At 43.4% G+C, this 25,142-nt stretch overlaps 1 protein-coding gene across 1 annotated transcript in view; it reads right to left on the reverse strand.

Moving 5' to 3' along the window:
- STX8 (syntaxin 8) overlaps positions 1–25,142 on the reverse strand; it is a 376,642-nt gene that overhangs the window by 47,810 nt on the left and 303,690 nt on the right. The gene's annotated exons all lie outside the window — the stretch shown is intronic.

A 25,142-nucleotide genomic window follows, 5' to 3' on the forward strand; every position in this document is an offset into this window, starting at 1 on the left:
AGAGTTTTGAGTATGTTTTATAAAAATCACTGTAGACCTCGGGCCACCAGGTGACATGGTGGTTAGGGCACTGGACTTCCACATGGCTGACCACAGTTCGTGTCCCAGGATCTCTCTCTCTCTCTGTCCCTTCTCTATCTCTAGTAAGTGCACAAGCCCTATAGAAAAATTTAAAAATAATAATAATACTAATAATACAATTAAATAAATAATTGTCTTTTAGAAATCACTGTAGAATTATATACTTTGATTACTGTGAGAATACTTGGTGCTGGGAAAAAGCTTGGAAAAGTATATTTCTTTCTCTTTTTTTCCCTCCTTTTGTTCTGTAAAGTTTATTTCTTTCATGAGAATGACAGAGAGAGAGAGAGAGAGGGGAGGCCTTCCTTCTTTTGTTCTATGAAGTTTATTTCTTTTACGAGAATGAGTGAGAGAGAGAGAGAGAAAAGAGAGACAGAGAGAGGGGGGCCATCTTTAATAGAACCTCATGCCCTGACTCCCTGCCTGCTTCCCAGCCAGCCAGGATCATGGGTGCACACACAGTCAGCAGACAGAAGTCGACTGAGAAGGGATCCCGGTCCCTTGCACAAATCCAGCATTGCTTGAGCAGTGCTCTCTGCCACTGAGCCACCACGCCAGCCCAGAAGTTTCATGCCTTTCTTTTTCTATTAGACATCGCCATTGTGGGACATATCACATTCCCTTTTGTTTTGATTTTCCAAGATTCTATTCTCAGAGCTAAATTAATGCTCAGCGTAGTATTAGTTTAGAGATTGACATATTCTATTTATGTTCTCTTCTACATTTAAACACTTTCTATTCTACATTGACGCATTTTCTATTTCTTTAACAGCTTTGAGACTTTATATACATTCTTTTACTGTAAGCTACCCCATGCCCTTTTTGGAATATGTAGGTTACAAATTATAAATAAAATCTATCTTGGGGTAGAAGTTAAGCTCTCTTTATTAAACTTTACAAGATACTTAGAGACAGAGGGAGGTGGGAGAAGAAACTGAGCTTGGCAGAATCTGCAATCCCTGCTAGCTGGTGTTCACTGCTGTTTCTTTTATCCTGAATTCCTGGTCTGCAGGCTAAACTCTGGACTCACCCCTTTATTTGTGCTTTTGTGTATATTTTGCTGTTGTTTCCAAGGAAAAGTTCTTTTTGAAATCCCGCAGCCTTGCCTTAGTTGAACTAAGGGAAAGTGGGCTTGTTCTCCCTCACATGTCTGTGTGTTCCTGACTGTTGCCAGCTAAACAGACCAGAACGGGAATTCGGGAACGAGCCATTAGAGTTGGGGGCAGAGGCGCCGTGGATCAGGAGGTGCAGAAGCGGCCCAGAGGCGGGTGGGTGCTGTCCCTGCCCACTAGGCAATTTCTTTACGCAAAGAAAAACATCAGACAGGGAGCTGGAAGGTGGTGCAGCGCTAAAACGTGACCGTCCGCGAGGCTGACCCATGTGCAAAGGTTCCGAGTTTGCACCTAAGGACATCTCAGAGTATGCCAGGCATGCATGCACCCCTGATCTGGGCTAGCACCGGATGTGGATCATGGTCTCGGGACCTTGGGGGTGCTCTATCTGTCTCTGCCTGTCTCTCTCTTTTCTATCTCTCACTAATGGATGAAATAAACTAACTTTAAAAAAAATCAAATGAATGGACACTGAACGTACACATCGTGAAAGGATACAGCAGAGGTCTGTCACAATATAGTGACCCATCTCATTTGCGGTGCCAGGCAGTGGGGCTTCAGTGTTCGCTGGCTTTGGAGACCTACCCCTGCAGCTTAGGTGTGTCACCACCGTGTGGCAGGAGAGAGAGTAACAGGCACACAACCCAGCAGGTTCCTGGTTCAGAGATGCAGAATGCTCTTCCAAGCCATGGCTCAGAACAAAAATAGAATCTGTTTATTACACTTGTGTCTTTTGTAACACAGTACAGGCTTCAGAAAGATAACCTTACGGCAGACAAAATCAAGGGACGGCACTCGTATTCCTCTAGCTACCTGCTAATGCTTATCTCCAGCTTGCTTTATTATGAGGCCTACGGGAAGAAGTTTCCTTTTCTCCCTTCCTTCTAAAAAGAACCCCCGTCTGAATTTTGGCATGGACGCCCTGCAGCAGCACAGCTCTGGGTTCTGGCTCCAGCTCATGAGGGCCTGCAGAGCCCTCCTGCGTAACTACCCCAAGCTGGTCTGGAAGTGGCAGAATTTCCTTTTGAGCCAACAAGCTTTCCCCTCACTGTTTTCGAGCTCTTTTTCATAATTTGCTCCCCAGTGCCTGTGCCCCAGATCCTCACTACCACTAGGTATTCAAATGTCACGTCCTTTCCCCAAACACATGGCCTCACATCTGACCAGCAGGCAGACTCTTTGGAGACTATTTTCAAGACTCATTAAAGTCACTTGGCAGAAAATGGAGCAAAGCAACAACGTCTGATAGCTTTCATCGTGGGTATTGACTGGTTACGCGAATTTAAATTCAATCGCCAACATTATTGAACTGAGCGGCATCACTAAATAACCATTGGAAGACAGAAGCCATCTATCTCCACGTACACTGGAGAATAAAGAAAAACAGTAACACAAAAGCAGTGGCTAACACTGAGGGCTTACGAAGTCGCCTGACTCTCACAACGCTCCTGATGTTCGTAGATACCATTAATACCCTTGGTGTCCAGGCAAAGAAACAGAAAAGGGGGCTCAAGGTCATAGATAGTATATAACGAAGCTGGATTCCAACCCGGTCAGGCTGCTGATGGGCTTCGGTGGCTGCATCTTATTTTTCTGTGACATACGTTTTAGTGAAATATCACACACACACACACACACACACACACACACACACACACACACACACACACACACACACACACACACACACATACACACATACACACACACAGCAAAGTACACAAGAGACGAGATCAATGACTTTACTAGCTGACTTATCTCATAAAAGGGGTTACTGCAGTACCTGTTGCAGGGTGGGTGTGAGACGTAAATGGCGCGATCCTGCGAAGCGTTTGGCATCTGCTCGATGGACAGTGAAGCTCCATGAATGCTAGCCCTCGTTCACTTCCGTTGACTGCATTTAGCTGTCATTCTAACCTTGATTCATACATGTTCAAACCTCCTGCTGTTTTGCAAACACCTTGGTTATATGTGCCCAGACTTCATCACTTACCCTACAAGACGTGACTACTGCTCTCAGAACAGTTCAGTGAATATAGAAGCCCATTTTTGTTTTTTATTTTTTTTAAGAATGAGCAATGTGGTTTTTTTTCTTTTTCCTAAGAGATTTTTGCTATAGGATGCATGCGCTCACCCGAGAGACAAAGAGAAACAGGAAGACAGAAGTGAGAAACTGGCCCCAGGGGGCTGGCCATGCCATAATCCCTTCTTCATTCTCCTCTTGGGATTCTGGACACACATACACATGTGCCTGGCATATTTCAAGCCTCCAGGTCTAGGACTTGAACTGTGGGTTTGGCCACTTGGGAGTCCAGCACCTTAACCACCATGCTACCTGCTGGCACCAGCAATTTTTTTTTTTTAAGTTTGTTTATTTCCGTCTACAGAGTGGGGTACTCCCAACAGGTTTTTGAAGCCATGATCCACTCCTGGCACCGGCCAGCCCTGGGTCATGTGCCCATGTGTACCTGTATACACAGGCATATGTGTCTAGTGTGTTCAGGGAGGTCCCGGGACATGAAATGGGCCTTGCCACGTGGGAATACCTTGCATAGCACTGCGTTTTACCACTGCAGTGCCATCTGACCTTGAAGCTCACTTTTAGAACTGAGTATAAGAATCTCGGGCCAGCAGATGGTGTGGTAGGTAAGGTTCTGGATCTCACGTGGTTGACTCCACAATCTGAGTCCTGGACCAGGCAGCTTGAAGAAAAAGCTGGGCAAGTGTGAGTGTATACCCAAAATCCTAAAATGGATGGGGGGAGGGGGAGGAAGGCCGGCAGTCTGGCCACTCCCCCTGGGGGCGGTTTCCCACTTTCCCTTTCTCTCTGTCTCTCTCCAGGGAGCATGCCTCTACCCTACGGCAAAAACCTAAGGGGAAGAAAAAGATTCTCATTACTGCTGCCTTTCCTACGGTGCAGTTTAATGGAGTGATTCTTCATCTTCTGAAAATACCACATAAGCTTAGAGTTATAAGCTAGGATGAAGGAGGCAATAGAACGGATTTGGAAAGCTTCTTGCTTGGTACATGAGGGTAAGAGAGAAAGAAAATTCTACTGAGTCGTCGGAAAACTCAAGATGCATCTTTGTATAGAAAAACATAGAAAAAGACGTGACTTTTCTGACGGCCCAATCATTTCGGCATATGTGACTTCTCGCACAAGCTCGGCAGAGGTCATAGCTCCAGGATGAGGCAAAAGCAGACACTCAGTGAAAGTGTGCTAGCTGGCGACACAATCTGACCCCACTGTATCTGTGGGGTCTTCCAAAAAGGTTTACAGAAGGTGCGTATTATGAAAAAGCTACGCACAGACTTCAAACTCTTTTTGCACCCAAATAAGCTCACACTTCAATTTTTTTTTTCTTCAGAAACTCTTTGAAGCCCCTCATAGTAAGCGTCATTCCTCTAAACAAAGCTACTTCCATGTCCCTAACAGGCTGAGTGGTCACCTGAATGGGGACAAGCTGATGAGTAAAAGGAAGTCCCTTCTGTTCCCAAGTGTGCTCCCAGCACAGGGTCTGATGTGTGAATTTCACCAGCAAGGGATTCCTGTCCGTGGTGGGCATCCTTGTTAACGGTTCCCATTTCAAATGGAAACGTCACCGGCTGGGAAAGCACATTCTGCCTCTAGCACTTGAGCAGAAAGGAACTCACAGGAGTCCTTGGGCTCTGGAGCAGACGAGGGTAGACAGGGAAGCCCCCGCTGACCGAGAGCCGAGGATGTGCGCAAGCGCAGGAGTGGCGCTGGCGGGGGCGGAGCTTCCCCAACTGCTCTCACCCAGCCAGCCCTGGGACCCATGGGCACAGGACAGCTCCCGGCGACAGAAAGGCTGATGGAGAAACTGGTCCTGGTTTTCCTAGGTGCCCGTCCACTATCTTCCTCCCGCTGTCCCACTCCTGCCTTGTCTTCCCTCGTCCTAGTAACTCTCTGGAAGCAGACAGACTCCTTTTCTTCTACTCTGAAACCTGAAAACCTCTGCCCAGCTGTGGTAGCCTGTGCTGGACCCCACTGATGGGCAGGGTGGGCCCAAAAGGGAGATCCAGACTCGATTCCCAGCCTAGCCTAAAATCTCGGAGAGGTGACATGTGCCTATAATCCCAGCTGCTCAGGAAACTGAGGCAAGAGGATCGTGACCTTGTAACTTCCCGGAAGATCCAGCTTTTTGTAAGCAGCAAGGGCAGATGTGGCTTACAAGAAAGATGCGTGGGGCTAACAGGTAGCTCAGTGGTTAAGGTGCTGGACTCCCACATGGCCGACTGCAGTTTGAGTCCTGGACCTGGTGCCCTATTTTCTCACTTTCCCTCTCTCTCTCTTTATCTCTGGCAAGCACATGTGCCCTGTAGCAAATTAAACATGATAATAATTATAATGATAAATAAAATTAAATAAATAATTATTTAAAAAGAAAGAAGAAGGAAGGAAAGAAGGAAGAAGGGAAGGAAGGGAGGAGCTTCAGGGGGATTTGCAGTCTGGGACCTGATAGCTGGATGTGCTGACCTGCCCCCCCTGGTTTTTCTCTCGCTGGTATTTTGCAAACTTCCTCATGTTCATTCACTCCCCATTCATTGAGGAGTGAATGAAGCTTTAAAATTAGTCATCAACATTGGAGGTGAATGGATCATATTTTAAGCCTAGGACATACGACAAATAATACTGAGGCTAAAAATACACAAATTAGGTCAGCCTGTAGCTTAGTGGTTAAGGGAGCGGGATCCCACATGGCTGACCACTGTTTCAAATCCTGGTCCTGGCAGCTTGAAAAACTAGCTGTGTGTGCACGTGTGCATGCCTCCAAATCCCAGCAGAACAGAAAAATGGAGGAAAAGGGGCTATGGTGTGAATATGCCCCACTGGAGGGTCCTTTCTCCCTTTCCGTTTGTCTGTCTCTGGCAAGTGCGTCCTCTGGCAATGAACAAATTTCATCTTAAAAGAAAGCACAGCTGGGGTCTACACACAGCACTGGGGCAACTCCAGAATTCATGTTTTATTACTTTTTATTATCTTTCATGTAAAATATATCGCCTATTAAAGAATAAGTAACGGGCTAGCAGTTAGGATGGAGTTTAGGGCAGCTGGATCCCACATGGCCAGCTTCACGGTGTGAGTCCCAGACCTGGCAGCCTGAGAATCATGCCAGGCACATGTGTGTGTGCCCAAAATCCCAAGAGGAGAATGGAGAAGAAGGGACTACAGTGTGGCCATCCCCTCTGGGGTGTGTTTTCACATTTTCTTTCATGTTCTCTGGAAAACTCATGCGTATGCCCTATGGTACAAACTTTAGCAAGAGAAAAAGAAAGAAAGAAAGAAAGAACAAAGATAATAATAAAAAAAAAGTATGTGTGTGTATATATGTATATGTGTATGTGTGTGTATGTGTGTATATGTGTGTATACATACATATGTATATATACATAAACATACACATATATGTTATGTGTGTATATGTGTGTGTGCATACATAGGTATATATACACATACACATACAAACATGAAGTGGTTCCCTTCTACTGGGTAGAATTTTCCCAGTTAATTTTTTTTTTTTTTTTTTTAAGGTTTTAGCCATAGGGTGCATGTGCTCACAGGGGAGAGGGAGGGAGAGAGAGAGAGAGAGAAAGAGAGAGAGACTGTGAGAGGGAAAAGTGAGGAATCACCCCCTAGGGGGATAGCCATGCTGCAATCCCTTCTCCTCCATTCTCCTCTCAGGTTCTCGGCACGCACGCACGTGCACCCAATGTGATAATCCATCAGGTCTGAGACTCCAACTATAGTCGGCCACGTGGGATTCCAGCACTTGCGCCACTTGCTGATCCCTTTCACAGCTATTCTTACTATATGTGTCTGTTCTTCCAGGTGAACGTTAGAATCATGATGTCAAGGAGTCCACAAACGCCCTCTGAAATTCTGAGTTAAATTGTGTGACATTTATATATTAACTTGGGGAAAATCTGTATCTCTACAGTCCGAGCCAGTCTGCTGAGGAACATGCTCGGCCCAGCCCCACATTTAGTCAGTTTTCTGTCTGCAACTGTAACGTCTCCTGTTCAGCAATCTTCATTACAACCAGCCTGTGCAACCTCTTAATCAAATATTCTGCCCTGCGCCCTTGGCCACAAGTTAACCAAACACAGCCACACAGCTCACTGTCTCAGGACAGACACAAGACCCCTTGCTAGGCCAAAGAGACCCCTTCCCCATGACTGCCCTAACTGTTTTCATGAAGGAACACTTCGAGGAGTGCAGTGAGGAAGGCTCCCCTGACGATGACTGGCAGTCCCCTAGGTTTTGCGATGCTCAGCCAATGCTGTCAACGCCTATACCCATACCGCGCATCCCTAATGCAGTCCTGGCCGTTCTGGGAATGCCGTCCCAATCCAGAGCTGCCCTGATCCCTGCACTGCTTTCTTCCTTCCCCAGTTACAATAACCATAACTCCTCCTACCTCCTAACTTTGCTTCCGGCAGTCTGATTTGGATTTGAGCCTCACTAATATCTTATAGTTTGCATCACGGATCCTCTTTCTTGTTGAGTTTTTGTAGCTATTGTTGGTTTGGTTTTTAGATTTTTGCCACAGGGTACATGCGCCTACTGGAGAGAGAGAGAGAGACAAAGAAAGGGAAAGTGAGAAATCACCCCTTAAGGGGAATGGCCATGCCACAATCCTTTTTCCATCCTCCTCTTAGGATTTTGGCCACATGCCCACATGCAGCTGGCGTGCTTTTCAAGCCACTGGGTTCAGGACTCGAACCTCAGCCATGTGAGAGTACAGTGCCTTAACCACCATGTCACCTGCTGGCCTCTGAAGCTTTTTTATATTTTTTAAGAATTAATTAATTTTTTGGAGAGATTTTCACTGTAGGGTGCGTGCGCTCGCCAGACAGACAGAGAGAGACATAGAGATAGAAAGCGAGAAATCACCCCCCAGGAGGGATGGTCACGCCACAATCCCTTCTCCTCCATTCTCCTCTCGGGATCTTGGGCTCTCACGCACACTCTGTTTATTATTATTCTTCAATTTGACCAGAGAGAGAGAGGGAAAAAGCAAGCCACCAGGTCTGGGACTTGAACCATAGTAGGTCATGTAGGAGTCCAGTACCTTAACCACATCACCTGCTAGCCCTTGTAGCTATTGTTAATGTAATCAGTTATCTGGAGCATTTTCTAACTGGTTATGGGGAATCATATGAGAAAATAATTTTTGCATAATTACTTTATACTTGGCAAGGGAGTTGACTTGTTTATTAGTTTTTCAGCTGATTCTCTTGAAATTTCAGGTAGAAAATCATAAATATTTGTAAAAATGGTAGTTTGCTTTTTTATCTTTTTGTTTATTATTATTACTTTTAAATTTTTTAATTTATTTATTTTAATTTATATTTTATCATGTCTTTACAGTATATATTTCTTTTTCCAACATAAAAACCACACGTGTCAGTCAAGACAAGGATTATTACTATATACATTACCATCAGCAAATAGCTTCTTCTTGTCAATTAAGCATACTTTTACTTGTTTTTTCCTTCCCCTTTGCCCTCCCTCCCTTCTATACTAAACTTTTTTTTTTTTTTACATTTTATTGATTCACAAAAGATCTTAAGGTATGTATGGACCAAGATAGAAGCTAGTGACAAGTGCACTGTAATTTTCTTCTGAAACAATTTTTTTCCTCTCTCCATTCCCGCTTTTATTAGAGAGAGGTATAAACTAACTTATTTGCAAAAGAAAGAAAAAAATTAGGTTAATCAAAAAAATTAGGTTAATCTCAATTTGAGCTGTTACTTGCACAAAGCCCCAGAAGAATTCAATTTCTGATGCAAGGCAGCAGTTACTACTGTATTACTGAACTTACGCAAATAACCATTCTGCCACAAAATAAGAATGCTCACAAATATTTTCCAAATATAAAGGGGTCAGGAAGGGAGCAAAGTTTATGTTTCAATTAAAAAAATTCTTTAACAAATTGCTGAACCCAACAGGTCCAAAGAAAACAAAAATCTTGGGACTAGCAGTTAGAGTAATGGCTATGTCGCTGGGCTCCCACGTAGTCGACTACGGTTCGAGTCCCAGACCCAGTGGCTTAAACTCATGCCGAGCGCGTGTGCGTGGGTGCCCAAGAGGAGATTGGAGAAGAAGGGATTGCGGCGTGGCCATCGCCCCGGGGGGTGATTTTTCGCTTTCTGTCTCTCTCTGTCTTCCTGGTGAGCACACGCGCACTATAGCAAAAATCTCTCCCCTCCACCCAAAAAAAGAAAACAACAATCTTTCAATCTGGAAGACAAAGCATAGAAGAAAATCAGTAATGCTTTAGAAAAAAGTCATAGAATTCTATTGACCAGTTCAGTCTTATGTAATCTCTTTGGTTAAATTTGCAGGGTTACTGTGGTCTGACCTTTCCATTAACATTCAACATTATTACTGATATTTCAGAACTTATCCCTACCATTAAATTGGCCTTTCTCTTGGTAATATTTTTTCTTTTATTTGTCTGTCTTAAGTTTTCCTGGTATAGCACTCCCTTCAGAACTTCTCAAGAGCTGGTCTGGTATTGGTACATTCTTTCAGGTTTTGTTTATCTGAGAATGTTTTTATCTTTTCTTCCCACATGAAGGATAATCTGCCAGATACAGTATTTTTAGTTGAAACTGTTTTTCACTTAACATTTTGAATATATTTTCCCATTCTTTCCTTGCTTGCATTGTTTCCGACGAGTTCCGATGTTAGCCTGATGGGATGTCCTTTGAAAGTAACTTGACTTTTTTTTCTTGCCAATTTTAGCATCTTATCTCTGTCCGTGGTTTTGGTCAATCTGGCTATGATGTGCCTTGGAAAAGATCTTCTTGGGTTGATTCTATGTGGGGTCCTTTGTATGTCTTGAGTCTGGATATTTGAATGTCTCTCTAGGCTTGGAAAGTTTTCTTCCAGAATATCATGGAATAGATGATCAATGCCCTGATTAGTTTCTTCACCTTCTGGGATACCGATTATCCAGATGTTCGGGCGTCTAATGGTATCCAGTGTTACTTGTATATTATTCCTATTTTGGGGGGTTATTTTCTCAGTCTTTTTCATGAATTTTTCTAGGTCAGAGGTTCTATCTTCTACATCTGAGATTCAATCTTCTGCATGAACTAATCCGCTTTTAATACTTTCGAGGGAGGTTTTGACTCCCTGAATTACAGCCTTCCTCTCTAACAGTTCCATTTGATTCTTTTTTATGGTGAGTATTCCCTCTTCCAGATCATGGATGAACTTCCTCACCTCCTGGAACTTGTCTCTTTTCTCTTGCATCTTCTGGAGTTGGTTGTCTCTCTTCTCCTGCATCTCTGTTAGCTTTGTCACAATTAATATCCATTAATAGTTCCATTGTATTGTCTGTGGATGATGAAGGGCTGTTCCTTCCCCTTGGGGGAGAGACATTTTCTTGATTTCCCATATTTCTTGCCTCTGCAGTGGTGGTTTCTGGTCATCTGATGGATTATCCATTACTTCCTACCTTCTTAGAGTTAATTCTGAGTGTTAGAGGTGTGCAGAAGGAGATAGCCTGCAATTTTTCTGCAGTGCCATTTCCCTGATCCTCACCAAGCAACCTGCACTTTTGTCAATGGAACTGGATATTACAAAGGCCTCACAATTCCAGGGCAAAAGGGGCACATGGGCTGAGCTTCAGAGTTTAAAGTATTCAGACAATTTGCTACTGTGCACCTAGACCTGTTTAGACACTCAGTGTGTGGAAGATGAGAAGCAAGGTGAAAAAGTCAGGTAAAAGAAAGGAAACAAAGGGAAAAAGAAAAAAATGAAAAGGGAAAAAAATTATTTAAAAAAAGGCAAAAAATATTAACTGTGCACCATGAAAAAGGGCAGGCAAAACCCTCAGATGCACATGGATTCTGAAATCAGCAAGAGAAAGGAGAGGTCAGAGGCACGAGACAGTACCTGCAGATTAAAAAAAGAAAAACAAGGGGCTGGTAAGTGTCGTGGTGGTTAAGGGTGCCAGACTCCCACATGGCCGACCGCAGATCGAGTCCTGGACTTGGCAGTTTGCTTTCTCACTTTCTCACTTTCTCTCTCTCCTCTCTCTCTCTCTCACTCACTCTGTCCCCTCTCTGGTCAAATAAATAAATAAAATGAAAAACAAACACACACACAGATAGATAGATAGATAGGTAGATATAGATATACACAGAAAATTTCAAGAGAAAGGGAGAGGAAGAGAGAAACACAGAGACAGAAAGGAGACAGAGCACCCTACCTGGCTTTTCACAGGGTGTTGGGCTGGTAAGAGAGGCTCAGGGCAGAAGCTTTTTCTGGTTAAAGAGGCAGGAAAAGCCCACGTCAGATGCACATGGATTCTGGCTTTTCGCTGGGTGTTGGGCTGGATTATTACTTTTTTTTTTGGTTACTGTTATGGGTGCTAGGTTTTCAAACTGATAATATATATTAGTGGTAAGAGGGGACATTCTTATTTTGTCTCTGATCCAATCTTCTCATTTTTCACCATTGCCTTTGTAATCATTATTGTTTAGCATGATAACAAAGTGCCCCTTTGGTTCCTAGTTGGAAGAGTTGTTTAATAAATAATAATAAAGAATAACAAAGCAGAACGTGATACAGTGCAAGGCTGATCCACATGGGTCAGGTAGATCCAGGGTTGGTTGAGGCTGGAGGGGGGTGAACCCTACTGGAGGGACTATAGCTCTTTCTCTCTCTCTCTCTCTATGTCTCTCTTGCTCATGGAAGGAAAAAAATAAATGAACTTTAAAAAAAAAAAAGATTGATTCAGTTTTTAAAATTTTTTTTAATTAAGAAAAAACACTGGGAGCCAGCAGGTAGCATAGTTAAGGTGCTGGACTCCCACATGGCCAACTGTGGTTTGAGTCCCAGACCTGGAAGCTTGAAAACTGCACCAGACACCTGTGCATGCCCAGAATCTCGAGAGGAGAATGGGGGAGAAGTGTGGCCGACCCCCCCGGGGGTTGTTTTCTCACTTTCCCTTTCTCTGAATCCCTCTGTCTCTCTCCTTTCTGGTGGGTGTATGCACCCTATTACAAAAACCTAAAAAAAGAAAGAATAAAAAGAAAAAAGAAAAGAAAGAAAAGAAGAGAAAAAGCACTGAGCTTTATTAAAAGCCCTTTAGTGTCTATTAGGGTGATTATCATATGGGTTTTCTCTGTTTAAAAAGATGAATTATGTTAATAGAAAAAGAAAAAAATGAAAAGGGAAAAAAATTATTTAAAAAAAGGCAAAAAATATTAACTGTGCACCATGAAAAAGGGCAGGCAAAACCCTCAGATGCACATGGATTCTGAAATCAGCAAGAGAAAGGAGAGGTCAGAGGCACGAGACAGTACCTGCAGATTAAAAAAAGAAAAACAAGGGGCTGGTAAGTGTCGTGGTGGTTAAGGGTGCCAGACTCCCACATGGCCGACCGCAGATCGAGTCCTGGACTTGGCAGTTTGCTTTCTCACTTTCTCACTTTCTCTCTCTCCTCTCTCTCTCTCTCACTCACTCTGTCCCCTCTCTGGTCAAATAAATAAATAAAATGAAAAACAAACACACACACAGATAGATAGATAGATAGGTAGATATAGATATACACAGAAAATTTCAAGAGAAAGGGAGAGGAAGAGAGAAACACAGAGACAGAAAGGAGACAGAGCACCCTACCTGGCTTTTCACAGGGTGTTGGGCTGGTAAGAGAGGCTCAGGGCAGAAGCTTTTTCTGGTTAAAGAGGCAGGAAAAGCCCACGTCAGATGCACATGGATTCTGGCTTTTCGCTGGGTGTTGGGCTGGATTATTACTTTTTTTTTTGGTTACTGTTATGGGTGCTAGGTTTTCAAACTGATAATATATATTAGTGGTAAGAGGGGACATTCTTATTTTGTCTCTGATCCAATCTTCTCATTTTTCACCATTGCCTTTGTAATCATTATTGTTTAGCATGATAACAAAGTGCCCCTTTGGTTCCTAGTTGGAAGAGTTGTTTAATAAATAATAATAAAGAATAACAAAGCAGAACGTGATACAGTGCAAGGCTGATCCACATGGGTCAGGTAGATCCAGGGTTGGTTGAGGCTGGAGGGGGGTGAACCCTACTGGTCTCTCTCTTTCTCTTTCTCTCTCTCTCTCTCTATGTCTCTCTTGCTCATGGAAGGAAAAAAATAAATGAACTTTAAAAAAAAAAAAGATTGATTCAGTTTTTAAAATTTTTTTTAATTAAGAAAAAACACTGGGAGCCAGCAGGTAGCATAGTTAAGGTGCTGGACTCCCACATGGCCAACTGTGGTTTGAGTCCCAGACCTGGAAGCTTGAAAACTGCACCAGACACCTGTGCATGCCCAGAATCTCGAGAGGAGAATGGGGGAGAAGTGTGGCCGACCCCCCCGGGGGTTGTTTTCTCACTTTCCCTTTCTCTGAATCCCTCTGTCTCTCTCCTTTCTGGTGGGTGTATGCACCCTATTACAAAAACCTAAAAAAAGAAAGAATAAAAAGAAAAAAGAAAAGAAAGAAAAGAAGAGAAAAAGCACTGAGCTTTATTAAAAGCCCTTTAGTGTCTATTAGGGTGATTATCATATGGGTTTTCTCTGTTTAAAAAGATGAATTATGTTAATATAGTTCCTAATATTAACCTTTCTTTGCATTCTTGAGATTACTTTGCTTGGGGCATAGCACTTTATTCTCTTAATAGGAAAGTGAATTCAATTTCTACTGTTTTATTTAGAACTTTTCTTTGTAGGATAATTATATTCATAAGTAAGACTGGCCTACAGATTTGTGTGTATGGTTATCTTTGTTGGATTTTGCTATCACAGTTATTCTAATTTCATAAAGTGACATGAGAAACTTTCCTTCTTTTCTGTATTCTTAAATACTTTCTATAAGGTGGAAATTATTTTTCCTGGCAAGTTTAAAATAATTTGCCTATAAAATTGCCTACCAGGGCCAGCAGATGGTGTAATGGCTATGTCGCTGGACTCCCATGTAGTCAATCATGGTGCCAGTCCCGGTTCTGGCGGCTTAAACTCACGCCAGGTGTGTGTGTGTGCGTGCCCAAGATCCCGAGAGGAGAATGGAGGAGAAGGGATTGTGGCGTGGCCATCCCCCTGAGGGGGTGATATCTCGCTTTATGTCTCTCTGTCTCTCTCTATCTTTCCGGCAACCACATGCGCCCTATAGCAAAATCTCTCAAAAACAAGGGACCAGTAGTTAGCGTAATGGCTATGTTGCTGGACTCCCACGTAGTCGACCGTGGTTCGAGTCCCGGACCCGGTGGCTTAAACTCACGCCGGGCGCGTGTGCATGCGTGCCCAAGATCCCGAGAGGAGAATGGAGGAGAAGGAATTGCGGCGTGGCCATCCCCCCCGGGGGGTGATTTTCTCCTTTCTAACTCTCTGTCTCTCTATGTCTGTCTGGCGAGCGCACACGCCCTGTAGCAAAAACCTCTCCAAAAAAAACAAATGAACAACACTGTCTACCACCAGAGCATTTGGGGAACGATCATTCTTTGTACACTTCTGTTTCTCAGTCATTTAAGTTTCATAGTTACTGTTTAAACTGTTTTAAAAATATATATTGATACTGGATCATCAGAAAAGTCATGACGCTTTTTTATATTAAAAAACATAAAGAAATAAGTCAGGACTTTTCTGAGGACCCAGCAGTTTTCTAGATCGTCTTCGCTGAGCTATTTAGTAGGGAAAATCTATAGATAGTATTCTCTTACTTTCAACTCAGCGCTTGTGTTCACAGCCCCTTTCTTATTCTTACTCTCTCCTCTTCTCTTTTTTAGGTTTTGGCCAAAGGGCACGTGCACTCACCAGCGACAGAGAGAGGGAGTGAGAAATCACCCCCTTAGGGGGATGGTCATGCTGCAATCCCTTCGCCATTTTCTTCCTGAGATTTTGGGCATGCACGCACACATGTCCAATGTGGTTTTCAAGCTGCAGGGTCCAGGATTCCAACTGCACAGTTAGCCAGGTGGGAATCTGGCACCTTAACTGCCATGCCACCTGCTGACCCTTCTTCTTTTTTCTTTTTTAAAAATATTTTTGCCGAAGGATGTATGCACTTGCCAGAGACAGACAGAGAGAGAGACAGGGAAAGTGAGAAAGCACCATCCATGAGGAATGAGCAGGCCCCAATTCCTTCTCTTCCGTTTCTCCATCTGGTCAGGATTGGAGCACATATGCACATGTGTGTTGATTTGGGCAGAGAGGTATAGGGTATTATGTTTCTAAAGTTGCTGGGTCCAGGATTCAAACCATGCAGTCAGCTATGTGGGATCCAGCCTCTCCAACTACCACATCACCTGCTGCCATGACCTGCCCCTCATGCCAGAGGGTACATGCACAAGAGAAAGAGAGAGAGAGAGAGAGAGAAAGAAAGTACTCCTCAGTGTGTCCTGGTCATTCTGCAATCCTTTTTCCTCTCATTCTCCATCCCATCAGGATCCTGGGCATGTGGTTTTTGTTTTTGTTTTTGTTTTTCAAGCCAAGGAGCAAGGGGGAAAACTTGACCCTTGGTTAGCCATGTGGGATCGGTTTCCTCTGGGTGGTGTCAGCTTTCCTTATTCATTGCTAGTATATTTATTTATTTATTTTTGTATCTTCTTTCTTGTCATTATACTTGGCCTACATTTATCTATCTATCCTTTTCAAATAGAAAGCTTTTCAATTTAACAATAAACCTGCCTTTGTGTTGTTTTGTGTTTGCTACAGGATGCATGTGCTTGACAGAGAGAAACGGAGAGACAGACAGAGAGGGGAAGTGAAAAATCCAGGGGGGAGGGGGTGGCCACACCACAATCTCTTTTCCATTCTCCTCTTGGGATTTTGAGCATGCATGCACACCTGCCTGGCATGCTTTTTTTTTTTTGTATAATTTTTTTTATTATCATCATAATCTTCTTTATATTACATTGGATTACATAGAACTTTACAATGTATTACATTGCCTTTTCAAAAGGGAATGCCATGCACGTCAGTCAGTACAGAGACATTAATCTCCCCACTTCAACATTCAATATCTTTTCTATGTTTTCAAGCTGCCAAGTCCAGGACCTGAACTGCAGAGTCGGCCATGTGGGATCCAGCGCTTTAACCACCATGCCACCTGCTGGCTCTTAAACCTGCTATCTTTCTTTGTTTTTTTTTTTTTTTTAAGAATTATTTAATTTAATTAATTTATTAGTGTGTGTGTGTGTGTGTGTGTATGTGTAAGTTTGACCAGGGGGAGAGGGTGGAGAAAGTAAGCTGCCGGGTCCAAGACTCAAACCATGGTTGGCCATCTGGGAACCCAGCATCTTAACCACCATGCCATCTGCTGGTTCCTAAACCTGCTATTTTTAATTGCACTGATTTTTCTTTCTTGGTCTGCATTAGTTAAGTTGGTTTTATCTAAAGTCTTAAGTGGAATACTTAAAGTTATCTACTGACACATTTACTGGGTTATATTGTTATATTCCTTGTACGCTCTGAATTCATAATTGTTTAAATGATCATCCTCCACTAAAAGCTATAAATTAGCCTTTTTTATTGAGGATTATTTGCATTCTCCTTGCCATAATATCTCATCTGACCTAAGAGTAATCTCTAAACAAAGAGACTGGTCAGTATTGGGTCTTCTCTGACCTCACCTCACTCTATAGCACATTTATCCTGCCCTGACAATAAATACCCTAAACCTCTCTGCCCAAATCGACCCTGCTGGCCAGGCTGCGTGCTATGTTAATAATGACATTTCTTTATACGTTTCAGATTACAGCTCTGCTTCTCAAAGAGTTTTATTCTCACTCTCCCAACTTGGTCCTGAGAATTGGGTGGTAGATTGCTTAACAGTTTTTATTAAAACAGCTACAATAATATAATTAAATATATTTAGAGGTAATGCCCACGTAGTCATCTCTTAAAGAAGCAAATGCTTACACGTAAGTTTGAGCAAGCCCTTACAAGAAAGAAATGAGCTCATGCAAGACCTGGCCAACTTGTGAGCAGAGATAGAAGGGAGTAGACAAAGTCTAGAAAACTGTGGCAGGGGACCGGCAGTTGAACTTCCATGTAGTCGACCGCGGTTCGCGTCCTGGACCTGGTGGCTTAAAACTCACGCCGGGCATGTGTACGTGCGTGCCCAAGATCCTGAAAGGAGAATGGAGGAGAAGGGATTGCGGCGTGGCCATCCCCCCTGGGCGGTGATTTCTCGCTTTCTGTCTCTCTGTCTCTGTCTGTCTGTTTGGTGAGCGCACACGCCCTATAGCAAAAACCTCTCCAAAAGAAAAAAGAAAAAGAAAACTGTGGCCTCCCAGGGTTGGGAAAACCAACACTACTGTACTTCAGAGAGTGAGAGCTAAGGCAGTGGGTGCCCAGAGCCTTCCTCACAGGCCTCTGCAGAGCCAGAGGGAGCGGCTCAGCCCTACAGTAGAGACCATGTTTACTGCCGTCCCTCCTAGATCTACTGTTTCAGGTAGCCCCAAAGTCACTGCTTTTTTTTTTTTTTTTAAAGAATTATATTATTAATTATTTAATTTTATTTATTCATTCATTTATTTGAATTTGACCAGAGAGAGACAGAGAGAGAGGGAGAGAAAGTGGGAAAGCAAGCCACCAGGTCTAGGACCTGAACAGTTGTCGGCCATTTGGGAGTGTCCAGTGCTTTAACCACCACGCCACCTGCTGTCCCCAAGTCACTGCTTTTAAAATAAAGGAGAGAAGAGCTGGTAGGTGGCATGGTGGTTAAGGTGCTGAATACCCACAGGGCTGACTATAGTTCGAGTCCTGGACCCGGTGGCGTGCTTTCTCACTTTCTCTCTCTCCCTCTCTGGTCAAATCTAAAAAATTAAAAATAATAAATAAAATAAATAATTCTGTTTAAAAAAAATGGGGGAGAGAGTATGAGTCTATTTGGAAGTTGGAAAATCAGCCTGCACTACGTAGAAAAATGGAACTTGACCGTGATTCTTGGCACGCTGAACAAAAACCCCACATTCTAAAAGAAAATAAATATCCTGGGGATGGAGGAGATGAGAGATGGAGATATAAGCAGACTATGTTTTAGTTTGAAAGTCACTAGACCATGGGGAGCCACCTCAGAACCCGCTGGAGGAGACTTGCCATCACCCAGAAGTCCTGGCTTTTGAGTTGGAGTAACTCAGTAGAGTTTGGGGTTGAATCTGGTGGGGAAAGGGCATGTTCTCAGTGTAGACAGAAGATGGCTGTGGATGTGTGGGTGGCCAGGCTGGGGGACAGCTGCTAAGTTGGCCTATCCACTTCCCCTTTCTTCAAGGGTAACAGAGACTATTTCCCAGCTGGGGGAGGGGGGTAGTAGCTCAGTTCTCACTACTGGAAAGTGAGCAGAAGCGACGTGGCCTACTCCCAGGTCTGAACACATTAGCACTGCATGCCTAACACGCCACTCCCCTTCTTGGAATATGTCAAGGTGTGTTTGTAACCTAGCTTTGACCAACAGGACCCACAGAGGACAGGGAAGATACCAGACAGAGAGAAAGCACACTGAGAATGACTTCATGAGGACTGGCCCTATAGTCCAGTGGTTAAGGGAATTGGATCCCATATGCCAACCGTGATTCAAATCCCAACCCCAGATGTTGCAAAACATGCTGGGTGTGAGTGTGTGCATGCCCAAAATCTCAGCAGGATGGAGAACTGGGGGAGAAGGGCCTGTGGCATGACCACATCGCACTGTGAGTTGTTCTTTCCCCTGGCCCTCGCCTCTGTCTCTCTTTGGTGAGTGCATGTAGCCTCTGGCAATTTGAAAAAAAGAAAGAAAGAAAGAAAGGAAGGAAGGAAAGAAAAAAGAAAGAAAGAATAAGGATGACTCTAAGAAGAAGGAAACCACAGGAACAGAAAGCAGATCAGTGGTTTTCTAGGGATTAGGGAGGATGGGAGAAGGCACTGACCCCAAAGAGTATGAGGGAGGGATAGCCAGTGGTGTGGTGGTTAAGGCACTGGATCCCACAGGACCAACTCTATGGTTCAGGTCCCAGGCCCAGCAGACTGAAAGACACGTCAGGCCCATGCGTGTATGTGTATTCGCCCAAAGTCCCAAGAGGAGACTGGAGGAGAAGGGATTGTGGTGTGGCCATATCCCCAAGGGGTGACTTTTCACTTTCTCTCTCTTTCTTTCTGGTGAGTGCATTTGCTCTGGGGCAAAAATTAAAAAAGGGTAGAAGAAATCTTCAGTATTTTGATTGGCAGTTGTACAACTATATATGTTTATCAAAACTGATAGAACTGGTCATCTAAAAATATTTAATTTAACCCAATATAAATTAAAATGTGCGTGCGTGCCCAAGATCCCGAGAGGAGAATGGAGGAGAAGGGATTGAGGCGTGACCATCCCCTCTGGGGGGTGATTTCTCACTTTCTGTCTCTATGTCTCTCTCTGTCTGTCTGGCGAGCGCATGCACCCTATAGCAAAAAACCTCTATTTAACTTTATTTATTTATTTAATTTGTTTGACCAAAGAGGGACAGGATGAGAGAGAGAGACAGAAGGAAAGTGAGAAAGCACGAAAGCACTGCGCCAGGTCTGGAACTTGAACTGTAATCAGCCATGTAGGAGTTCAGCACCCTTAACCACCACACCACCTGCCAACCCCATTTCTTTTTTAAAGGAAGGAAAAACAAAGTCTCGTGGAGAAGAGACTTCCCTCTCCCACCTAAACTAGTCACTTCAGAGTTGTTACATGAGAAGGAAATACAGTTCTGTGTTCTATAAACCACTAGACCGTTATGATATGGCCAGGTCTCTTTGTTACAGCCGCTTAACCTTTACCCCAGTGCGCATGTGCACGCGTGTGTCTCTATGATACATACCTAAGAGTGTTAACATTGGTAAGTGGGAGAACTAGGGTTTCATTTTCTATTTACTTATATTTTCAAGTTGTATCCATCTGCATTTCCTTTAGTGAACATGTATTAAGTTTACAATGTAGAAGAGAAGATACAGGACCAGCAGGTGGTGTAGCAGTTAAGGCATCGGATCCCACATGGCCCAGTGTGTAGTCTGAGTCCTGGACCCAGTGGTTTGAGAATCATGCCAGGCATGTGTTTGTGTGTGCCCAAAAATCCTGAGAGGAGAGTGGAAGAGAAGGGAATGCATTGTGGGGAGGGGATTTCTCACATTCTCTCCCTCTCTTTCTCTCTCTCAGTGAGTGCTTGTAACCTACAAAAAACACTAAAAAGAAAAAAAGAAAAGAAGAAGACAGAAGGAATGTTGTCTATTTTAAATATATTTTCACCAACAGTTAAATTGCTAGGACTTAAAATTAACCTCCAAAGTGAATATGTGAACAAGGTAACATTCATCATCAGTAGGAATAAAGATGGACTTCTACTTTTTATTTTTTTTTTAAGAGATTTTTGCTATAGGGCACATGCACTCACTGGAGAGACAGAGAGAGACAGAAAGTAAGAAATCACCTCCCAGGAGGGAGGGCCACGCTGCAACTCCTTCTCCTCCATTCTCCTCTTGAGATTTTAGGCATGCACATGTGCCTGAGTGAGTTTTAAGCCACTCGGTCTGGGACCTGAACTGTGGTCAACTACATGGGAGTTCAGCGACACAACCATCATGCCATCTTCTGGTCCCAAAAATAGAATTTCAAAATACATGGCGTTAGAACCACTGAGTAGGCATTTGGAAAAAAGACATACCTCACACTGGGATAAATTCCAAATGGATCAAAAATATAAATGCAGCAAACAAAATCATGAAAGGTCTTGGAAGGAAAAAACAAAAGCCAGGAAAGACTTTGTGTTTCCTCTTAGTGTCCTTGGAGTGGAGATAATCTTTCTTACCAAGACTCAGAATCTAGATACCATAAAATAAAAGAATGATAACTACAATTACATAAAAAAAAAACCCAAAAACTAAAGCCTTTAATGACAGAAAATCATCACAAGCAACACATGGCAGACTGCACAGTTCAAGTCCTGGACCCAGAGGCTTGAAGACCACGCTGGGTGTGTGTGTCCAAAATCCTGGGAGGAGGACAGAAGAGAAGGGATTGTGGTGTGGCCATCTCTCCAGAAGGTGACCTCTCACTTTACCCTCTCGCTCCCCCACCCCCCATCTCTTTGGTAAGCACATGTGCCCTACGACAATGAAACATTTTTTTAAAAAAGTAGGCTAAAAAAAGCATCAAAAGTTACTCTATTTCACTCATAAGAAAAGTATGAAATAAAGTTATTAAGGTGAACCATATGAAATTACTGACGTTCCATTATTTCTCGCCTACATAAATGGCAATTTCAAGTGGCTCGATCTAATACAATGAAAAGTTTTTCATTGCTTGGATTTTTGGCAGAATTCCAACAGCTGAGCACCACACTCTTTGGACAAGGCTGTGGGGTAATGGCACCACACAATGCTGCTAAAAGTATAAAATTACACCATCCCTATGAAAGGCAATCCAGCAAAATTAATCAAAATTTCCACTTCAGCTATAGCTATATGTATTTAAAATAATGTGTCTGCCAGGTTCAGATGAAAACTTACAATATACTATCTTTCATATAAGGGAGAGAAAAAAAAATATGTGTGTGTTTATCTATCTATTTATCTATATTCATATTCAGAATATTTTTGTATCTACAAAGAAGAAACACTAGGAGAAAGCAGAAGTTGATAAAAGCTGTTACTTAACGGGCCTATCTTGTTCATTGTATTGGTCACCAAAGTACATATTGAAATAAAAAGTAAGTAAAGAATGTTACATGTAAAACTGCAGGGTTTTGGGAAAATTGACAATTCAAGTGACTTATTCATTAAGATCTTTTTAAAAAAAATTTTAATTATTTCATTTATTCATTCATTTATTTTAATTTGACCAGAAAGAGACAGACAGACACAGAGAGAGAGAAAGCCAGAAAGGAAGCCACCAGGTCTGGGACTCGAACCATGGTTGGCCATGTGGGAGTGTCCAGCGCCTTAACCACCATGCCACCTGCTGGCCCCTCATTAAGATCTTAAATCACTGCTGTCACTGTGATATATAATTTCTGTATTTACAACTATTTTTATCACTCCCAACAAAACAAAATAAGATTCCATAGATCTGAGTTCCACGGCTGGGGCGATTATTCTCCGACTGTCTCTCTGGACTGATTTCCCCTGAGGGGTGGTGGAAGGCTGCTCCCCATATCCAGCAGCACTTGGCTCTCTTGCTTTCTGGCTTCCTGCTGGGTTCTGCCAATGGAGGTAGCGTCCGCAGGTCAGAGGTCAGGAGAGCGAAACTGAGGCGTTTCTTTTCCTGTTCTCCCTGCCTCAGTAGCATGGTTCTGGCAATGGCTGCACCTCCCTTTAACCACACTTCCTGTCTGCTGTCCTCATCTATGGTTCCAGCTCTGACTGAGCTCCAGTACCGCTGTCTTCTTCCCTTGCTCAGGACCTGCACAGGGTGAGTGGGCTAACAGTTTCCCGCTACTGCTGCCCCCTAGGTGCTCGTCAGGGCTTACGCATGATACCCCAAAGTACGGCACTCTGACACGCTGAGAACTTGGAACTGAAGGAGATCAGCGAGCCTCAGAAGCAAGTTCTCCCCGTCTTCTGATCTCCTCCCAGCCTCCTGTCTCCTGCTCCCCTGTTTCTCCCACAAAAAGAATCAAAGAAACTAGAATTCAGGGTCAGCACGAGGTATGATGGTTAAGGCACTGAACTCCCTCATGGCCAAATGCAGTTCGAGGCCTGGACCTGGCAGCCTGCTTTCTCACTCCCTGTCTAGCCCCCTCCCCAATCTCTCTCTTGTGAGCACACATGCCTGATAACAAATTAAAATAATACTAAAATTAAATAAATAGTTCTTAAAAAAAAAAAAAAAAGAAAGAAAGGAAAAAAGAAAGAAAAGAAACTAGAATTCTTCCCCAAGGCAGTTCATAGAAACTAGAGCCTCTATCTCCCATGGCAAGCCACAAAACCTAGAAAGGTCCTCTCCCTTCTCCCTTAAAAACCCTTATCCCATAAGGGTCCTGACCAGGAAGAAGGAATGCCACACAAAAAGGCCAAGAAGAATCTAGGTTAAGCCTCGTTGGATTTCCTCTGTCTATCACCATAAGATCCTGTCCTTTTGTCTAAACTGGTTGTCCCCACTTCATAGAAGCTAAGCATAAGGGCGGACGGTTTTCCCTGGGTCTTTGGGTATTCATTTCTGAAGGCTCTCATGTCAGGTAAACCTCGGATCCAATAACTGTTCTTCTACTTTTCCCTTGCTAACTTGCCTTCTGTCACGGCAGTGTCGGTAGAGATCTTTATGAGGGCCGAGAGAAGGCACCAAACCTTCCCCCTCCTACAGGTCATCGTATCTCCTGCTGGTTGCCTTAGTCCTGCCTACACCTCTGGAAATTATCCAGCTCTGTCCAGTACGTCTTCTATTTCCTGCTGGAAACTTGGTTGATGTATTAGAAAAACCACTCACAATTTCATGTTTGTTTTCCATTCTTACAGCCCAAGGCCCATTTATTCATAGAATACTTTATATGCATACATTTCTGCTCCCAACATATCTTTACGATTTCTGGGCTCACCATTCTTTTCTTTCTCCTCTGTTAACCTTATAACAAGCCACTTTCTGTGTAGCCATCGGTGGACTCATTAACTCACTTCAATATCCTTGGCTGGAAGTCTTAACAGTTCTGCTCTGACCTATCCATTCATTCACTGGGCAAACTTTATTTTTAAGGTTTTTGCCATAGGGTTCATCATGCGCTTGCTAGAGAGGGGGAAACTGAGAAATCACTCCCGGTGGGGATGGCCATGCTACAAACCTCTCCCCTTCGTTCTCCTTTCAGGATTTTGGGCGTCTATGCACATGCTCCTGACGTCATTTTTAGCTGGCAGGTCTGACATCCGAACTGTAGTCAACAATGTGGGACTCCAGGGCCTTAACCACTACGAAGCCTGCTGGCCCCAGCAAATATGCTTTGATAGGATACTGGGGTTCCAGTGCTCTGTCAAAGCAGACAAGGTCCTTACACACTGTCTGAAGGTTCAATTCCTGTGTGGGGGAGGAGATAATAATTTGGCCATTTAAAAAAATGATGAATTACAGCTGTGAAAATGCTATGAGAGAAAGTATGGGAATAAGAAAGGGCTCTTTTTTTGTTTTTGTTTTTGTTTTTTGGGAGAGGTTTTTGCTATCGGGCGCATGCGCTCGCAGGACAGACAGAGGGAGACAGAGAGACAGAAAGCAAGAAATCAACCCCCCAGGGGGGATGACCACACCATAATCCCTTCTCCTCCATTCTCCTCTCGGGATCTTGGGCATGCACGCACACGCGCCCGGTGTGAGTTTAAGCCACCCGGTCCGGGACTGGAACCGCGGTCGACTACATGGGGGTCCAGTGACATAGCCATTATGCCAACTGCTGGTCCCAAGAAAGGGCTTTCTTGAGGTGATATTTGAGCTGAGGTCTAGAGGATGGGAGGGCCTTGGCCAAGCAAAGGAGGTGAACAGATTAAAAAGAGTAGAAACTCTGGTCTTCATTTCCCAAGGCCCTCTTTGTCGCAGGAACTTGCTCAGCTTCACCTTGCAGTCATCTCATACAGGAAATGTAACATCCCGGTTTTGATTCTATTTCACTCACTCTCACCATCCCACTGTACACTCAGTCCTATTTTAAGAACCCATGCATCCCTCTCTGTCCTCTAATGATACAGTACTGGATATTCTAGTGCCTTCTTTTTTGGAGAAATCTGCATTTTTTTCTTAAATAAATCTACTTTGCCCTTGTCAGTTGATATATATCTAGTATTAAAAGCTCCAAGGGCAAATGTGAAAAGAAAAAACACAATCAGCGAATTTTAGGAAACTTATTTAATTTTTTTCCTGATGTGATGCTTCTAGTTATTTGTTTGCAGTAAATAGCTTGTTCTTTACATTCTAATTTAACTTACAAAAAAGGAGGGAGTGGAGGTGGGTGTGGCAGAAATTAGTGTTCCTT

The sequence above is a fragment of the Tupaia chinensis genome, unplaced genomic scaffold (genome assembly GCF_000334495.1).
Source record: "Tupaia chinensis unplaced genomic scaffold, TupChi_1.0 Scaffold000493_1, whole genome shotgun sequence".
Classification (NCBI taxonomy): domain Eukaryota; kingdom Metazoa; phylum Chordata; class Mammalia; order Scandentia; family Tupaiidae; genus Tupaia; species Tupaia belangeri.